We start from the raw sequence: 7,240 nt of genomic DNA on the forward strand, positions 1-7,240 counted from the left end.
TCAGTGTGTGCCGTGTGAGAGGCGGGGCATCCACATGACTGCTCCTCAGCGAGTCCTGCCTTGCAGCCCCTTCCGAGCTTGTATCTCCGGAGCAGCCTAGAAGCAGCAGCATGTTTGCCTCTGCCCCTCCCCAGGAGGCCTCCGCCAGGTCCTGCGCTCAGCGCGTCGCTAGGCAGCCTCTCTTGTCTCTTTTGTCTCTCTCATCGTCCTCCTGCGCCTCCTCCTTCTCGGGACCTGCATCCTTCCTCTGTGCTCCCTGGCAAGCCACACCTGGGACGTGGGAGTTCAGGTTCTCCCCTAAGCCGTTTGCTCCTCTCTGAAGAGCGCCCCCCTTGGCTGGCCGTGAGCAGCTGGAGTGGATTGCAGGGAAGGGAGGTGGGTGTTCCTGTAGAGACGCCAGGGTCTTATCTGGGGAGAATGGAGCCTGTGCTGGGCAGGCCGCCCTCCTGAGGAAGGAGATGGGGTGGGAGGAGCCTCTCGTGGATAAGGGGCCCACCTCCTGCCCTCCTTCCCTCTATCCCAGTCTGTTGGGAGGGAGGGCGGGGCCCTAGGTGATTTCTATGCAGATCTTCAATTATCCAGGCTGTGAATCAAATACTTCTGTTTTTAACATCAGAGGAAATCTCCTTTTGTTTGTCTGCCTTTTATTTTATTGTATTGTATTTTATTTTATTTTACTCTTTTTGAGAAAGTGTTGCCCAGGCTGGAGTGCGGTGGTGTGATCTCGGCTCACTGCAACCTCCACCTCCCGGGTTCAAGCGATTCTCCTGCCTCAGCCTCCTAAGTAGCTGGGAATACAGGTGCCCGCCACCACATCCGGGTAATTGTTGCATTTTTAGTAGAGATGGGGTTTCACCATGTTGGCCAGGCTGGTCTCGAACTCCTGACCTCAAGTGATCCACCCACCACGGCCTTCCAAGGGGTTGGGATTACAGGCATGAGCCACCGCGCCCGGTCCGTCTGCCTCTTAGTTAGAACCTGTATATTTAATGTTTTAAATTTCACTTTTCCGGGTCAGAACAGTCGTGTTTCTTTTTCGTAGTGTTGCTATGAATGTCCTTTACGATTAGGAGACTGGGCTGGCTGCCCACTGGAGAGTGGTATCACTGGGTCAAGATCACCATCTGCCCCAGCAGCCTCCAGAGTGTTTAGAGTCTTTCCTGGGCGTAGACACCCTTTTGTCTGACGTTCAGATAAAACCAATCACCGCATTCAGTTAATCAAAGAGGTCAGAGCTGGGAACCGTTAGTGCACATCCACCTCTCCCGAGAGTGTTCACGCCCCTTCCACGCGGGGCTAGGCTGCTGCTGAGCGTGGTTCGACTGGCTGTGGGTGTGGCCTCTTTCCTCAACCACAGCCATCGCAGGCCTGCCACAGTTTTGATTCTTCTAGAAGAGAATAGGCAACACAAGAGAAACAAGATATGTTACATTTGAAACCTTTAAAAATTATTTCCTCAAACATTGTGTATATTTTTTGCCCATACCTAATATGATAGCAATGTAGAAAAGATTAAAATGAAAAAAAAATTTCCCCCATATTAAGTCTTTGAAAGGCATCCAACTTAGTTTTCATACAATTATTCTCTCCTTGGAGTCATACTTTATTGGTTTCAGTAATGTGTGACAAGTGCACCGGCATACACAGATTTAGGAGCAAACAGCTGCTTCATGATTACAGTTCAGCTCGCGGGGCCCAGCTGTGGGAGTGCAGCCTGCGCCTGCCTGTGCGCCAATAGGGCTGGTCACCTTGAGCATCTGGGAGTGTCTGGGTAAGTGAGGTCTGGGCAAGGCAGCATCCACACACCTGCGTAGTTCTCACTTTGTCCACGTTATCCAGCAATGCCACAAAATTATCAAGTAAATGTTCTCCAAGCGCATATTCAATTAGTGTTTGGAAAGTGCATAGGTAGCTCATACAGCACCTTCAGGAGGAGCTAGGAGCCCAGGAATGAGAGCAGGTGTGAGGCCTGTACTCTCCTTGCATAGATAAAATATGCATGTGCATATCTGAGGCCAGAAAGTTAGATTGGGGCCAGAATGTGGAAGTCCTTACCTGTCGGATACGAGGGAGCCACTGAGGGTTTCGGAGAGAATCGCCTCTGATGTGCGGCACGCCGTGGAGCCGGAGGGACAGAGCAGGCTCATGCAGGGCACTCGCCGTGGCGAGAGGAGGACAGAAGGCAGCCAGTGAGCTGAGCGATTCGGTGCCTGGGTCAGGAGGGGAAGAGGGAGTGCAGGAAGGCGGAAGAAGCTGCGAGTCTGCACCCTGAGGTCGGCGTTGCGCTTTGCTGGAAATCAGAAGCAAGTGTGGATCTGACTCGGAGATACTTACAGACACCACTGCAAGCTGCGAGTCTGGAAATACAGGAGGAGGCTTGGGGAAAATCTGGAGCAAGGTGCATTTGGGAGCCTCTTAGGTAGAAGGGCAGGTCAAGTAGCCAGAGTGTGAGGCGTGCATGTCTGGAGAGAGGAGGCCAAAGGAAAGCCCACATTTGGAAATGGAGGCAGGGTTGGAAGACCCAGAAAAAGCCCTGCTTAGAGTCCAGAGAAGAGCTGGATGGCGCAGTTCACTAAAGTCCAGAGCCGAGAGTTTCCAGGAGAAAGTCCCAAGTGTTGTTGAAAACCAGGGGGCAGGACTCCAGTTGGAGCCTGTGAGGGGAGCCTGGCGGCCCTGATCCCTGAGAGCAGCCAGAGCCTGGGAGTCTCGCGGAAGTGGGTGGGAAGTGCAGGGAGCAGGTGGAGATGGTCCTTCAAGGCCTGGTGCTTCACACGGGCAGCCAGCCGTGGACCAAGACACAGCTGGAGAGGGGCCTGAACCCAGAGCGTCGCCAGGTGAAGCAGGGAGCCGGGAAGGGCAAAGGTATCCGGAAGAAAGCGGGCAGGCATGGAGCCAGGTCCCCAGGGAGGCTGCAGTCTTCTTTCTCTGTTCATGGACTGGTTGTTGGTTATTTTGAGTTCTCAAAGTCATCCACTCGGTGCGGTCCAGAGAAAGTTCCCAGGGGTCTCAAGGCCGGAGCAGGCCTTGTGCTTTTCCGAACACGGTGCGTGTTGACTCAGGGTTACCGTCAATGGCTAATTCTAGCGTGTCTTTTGTTGAAGTCTGCAGAAGAGCCTCAACCAGCACCAGCTTTTGAAGAACTTAGAAAACTTGTGTTCTTCTGATTCTGGATTCTTGCCTGAAATGCCTCGTATATTTTTGGCTTAGGTCTTCTTAGCACTTGTGTTACGGCATTTGGAGCTCTGTATTTTTGTGATGTGCTAGCTGTGAGGATGTTTAAAATTAGATTCCTAGAAATCAGGAGATTCCTGATTATAGATTCCTATAATCTAATTATAGGAGCTCTCGGCCACGCTTCATGGGTTATGTTTTGACCCCTCATAGTGGATCCCGTTGCGGTGGCTCTTCTTAGTATTTGTGGAACACCTGACTCGTGATGCTAGGAGAATGTGATTTGTTTTCTTTGTAAGTCTAAAGTCTAATGACCTTGTAGAGTCTTTATACCCATCTCTTATAAATCAGCTTTAATATACTTGAAAATATCCTCATTGTGCCCTCGAAAAGCAGGTGCACATTTTAAAAGTCATCCTTTTAAAATCCTTTTCTGCAGCCTGTGCCCTTTGTCTGTTTTGTTTCCTTCACTGCAACATCATGAAACAGGGACAAGGACTAGAATCTCTGTTTCATACACAGAGCTGAACTGTGCTGAGTGACCTGCTATGCTGACGTCTGTTTCTGTCGTGAGAGGGAACGCAGGCCTCTTGACTTTTCCTTTCGTACATTTTCAAAAAGAATATTTTTTCCTCTCTTGAGTCCATTCCATTGTGGGATTCACTCCTAAGACTGTTTCTTTGCCTTCCATTTTGACAAGTATGATTTAGTTTCTGAGATTGAGGAAAGGGCAGTGAAAAGGCCTGGGAAAGAGAAAGCAGGAAGAGAAGGAATTATCTCATGATTTTAGTCAGAAGGAAATCACTCAGACAGAAACCCTATTACAAGTGGGTCAGATCCCAGGAAGTGGGATTGAATAAGTGACATGGTATCACACAACTCTGTTTTACATTCTTGCTGTTGCCAGGGGTAACGAAAAGAACGAGTATAATCATTCCGAGGTCAAATATATATCTTTGCTGACTCTGACTATAATTAGCAGAATTGGTTCAGTTCAAGTTTGAGAATACCTTTACAGAAGAGGGCCTTCGTGCCCGTGTGCCTATTTCTATGTATATGTTCACACGTATTGGAGTATAAATGTGTGTGTGCTGTGTGTGAGACCTCATTATTTGAAACAAGAAATGTGCAGTAGAGCTTATTAATTACGAGAAGGTACATTTGGGGGATAAACCACTTTGTTTAGAATTGAATAATGGGGTCTTTGAGGGGTGTATATATGTATGTGTGTTTGCATTTATGTGTATGAAAGTTTGTATTGCATGTATATGTGTTGTGCATGTATGTGTGCCTTTGTGTGTGATGTATATGTGCATGCATGTGTATATGTGTGCATGTGTATTTGTGTTGCATGTATGTGTGTGCATGTGTTACATGTTTAGGCACGACTGCACACATGTGCAAGTAGGCATGCATGGATGCTCGTGTGTGTATAGTTATACATGTATATTTGTGCATGTTATGTCTACGCATTTACATATGTATGTGTGTCAGAATGTGTATGTATATGCATGTGTGTTTGAGTGTTGTGCGTATGCTTGTGTGTGTTTGTTTGAGTGTTGTGTGTATGTTTGTGCGTGTGTGTTTGAGTGTTGTGTGTATGTGTATGCATGTGTTTTGTGTTGGTATTATGTGATTATGTGAATGTGTGTGCATGTGTGAATGTATGTATTACATGTAGGTGTGCGTGTTCACGTGTATGTGTGTGTGTGATATGTGTCTGTGCATGCATGCATGTGCACATTTGATTTGTGAATCCTCTCTGGGAGGGGCATGTTCCTGGAGACAGTGCATGGGATCCTCCGCTGTCCTCTCAGGGAGAGAGACATTGTGAAATTCGAGCCATTAGGTAAACATGCCTGATGTTCTATAAAATATATATTTATACCCCTGGGGTTAAATATATGTTAAATGGGTGCAAAGGTGTTATATTGCATTAAAAGTCATCTTAGTACTTCCTGGTTAAAGGGTTTGTGAATGATTTCCTGTACATGGGACATAATACACCACACAGAATTACAGCGGGGCAATGGTATTTGCCAGGAGGTCTGGCTTACGATTGGTATTTCTAGTTGCAGACATGCAGGTTGAGCTTTGCTGGACTTAGAGGAGGGTCATTGACTCTGCCCACTGAATGATACCAGCCTCTCTGCTGCTTCCTTGTTCTGCCGGCTTCATCCAGAGCTGGGAGCGCTGCTCTCAGACGCATTGTACTTTTCTCTCCATAAAAATCTGCAGCATTTGTTAGCAGTCCAGTAGCAGACTGAGTGGCAGGTCCAGGGGCAGGTCCAGCGGCAGGTCCAGGGGCAGGTCCAGCGGCAGGTCCAGTGTCAGGTCCAGCGGCAGGTCCAGCCAACTTTCCACCTGGCCCATGTGAAAATGTACCCTCTCCCTTCCATTTTTTAAAGCAGTAGTTATTAGTAGAGCCTACTGCCATTTCTCCTTGAGCTGCTCATAGTGGATGGTAAGCATTTGCTTTATTAAAGCAAAGTTCCATGCTCTTTGTGCTAAGTCTCCTCTGCCTTTCTGTGAGAGGCTAGAATTGGGATCGACCCTCAGCTGTGCCAGAGCCTTGGTTCCTGTCTCAGTTCTGGAATCTACTCTGTGCTTGTTGCCTTCCATCCACCGACAGCCGTCTGTCTTCCTGTCCCTCCTTCAACACGGAGTCCAGCAGTGTGCACACAAGTGAGCCTGTGTGGATGCTGGTTTTGTAGGATCTTATCGGGACCTTAGTCATCTTTTCACTAGGAAACCAGACACTGCAAAGGACTTACAGAAAAGCCCAAAGAAGCCGTATCAATAGAATCATAGAGACAGAATTCTATAACCATAGGAAATGGCATTGATTATCATGAAATGTGCATTTATGTGAGGCATAGTAAAACATCACATTTCTTACTGGGTAAGAGCTTGGAAAAAAGATTATGAAAGTATAACTGACTCTACTCTTGTATCGTGGAACATGGTAAAATGATGCAAGGTATTGTATAGAATGGAACAAACAGATTAGAATTATATAGAGTAGCGCAGAATAGAACAAATAGTATAATGTTATATAGGGTAGCATAGAATAGAAGAAACATTGTAACATTATGTAGTATAGTATACAATAGGACAAATAGTATGACATGGTCTAGAATAGAACAAGTGGGATAGTATTGTAGAGTATACAGTTGAACTAATGACGTAGTATTGCATAGCATAATGCAGTCTAGATTAGAACACACAGCCTAGTATTAATATTAAGTAGTATGGTGTGGAATAGTAGAGTCGCATGGCACAGAACAGAGAGGATAGTGTTCTGTAGCACTGACGCAGGAGTTTTGCTCTTTAGCTCGGCTGGGTCCAGGTTCTTGTCTCATGACCAGGAAGAAACAGGCACGGGGGCATCGAAGAGTGAGTGCAGCGGAACTTATTAAGCTAAAAGTTAAGCTCTCGGCGAAATGAGGGGTCCTGAGAGCAGGTTGCTGGTTGCCCCCTTCCCAGTTGACTACGAGGGCTTTTATATAGAAGCTGATGGGGCTGGGCTCCCTGTCTAAGGAGCAAATTTCTGGTGGTTCCACCCCATTCCCCCGTGTGCATGGGGACCCTTAGTCTGCTGTGAGCATGTTTAGACGAGACCCCCGTGCAAGTCCCCCTATCTGCACAAAACATGGGCTGGAGGCTCTCTGGGACCCTTCCCTTACTATCTGCCTAAAGGAAGCTGGCTAACTGCTTTCCGTATAGAAGAAAATAGAATAGAATAGAACAGATAGTACAGTATTTTATAGTATAGAATGAAGCTGTAGTATTCTATCGTAGAGAATGGAATAGTATAGAATAGAACAAACAGATCGTACTAGTGTAGTATAGAATAGTAGCCTCAGGCAGCACGGAGCAGTGTTGTGCTCCCTATGTACAGAGTGTAACCACCAGGAGAGCGTTCTTCAGTGGGGCGCCACTGGCCCTTCATATTTCTTTGGTTCTGCGGAAATGAGGAGAGGGAATTAAGAGAGGGGGAGGAGGTTGGCTTTCTTACTTTTAAGGCGCTCATTACTTCTTGGGGATCATTTGATGCTCCCCTTTGGTA

General features: G+C 47.3%; 1 long non-coding RNA gene across 1 annotated transcript; it reads right to left on the reverse strand.

The window, feature by feature from the left end:
- Positions 1-662: 662 nt before the first annotated feature.
- Positions 663-3,920, reverse strand: LOC144333694 (uncharacterized). Its single transcript, XR_013402624.1, has 2 exons — positions 2,056-3,920; positions 663-1,388 (listed from the first exon to the last, which is right to left on the reverse strand). It is a non-coding gene; the product is annotated as an uncharacterized LOC144333694 (long non-coding RNA).
- Between the last annotated feature and the right edge of the window lie 3,320 nt (positions 3,921-7,240).

This window comes from Macaca mulatta, chromosome 13 (assembly GCF_049350105.2).
Source record: "Macaca mulatta isolate MMU2019108-1 chromosome 13, T2T-MMU8v2.0, whole genome shotgun sequence".
NCBI classification, from domain to species: Eukaryota; Metazoa; Chordata; class Mammalia; order Primates; family Cercopithecidae; genus Macaca; species Macaca mulatta.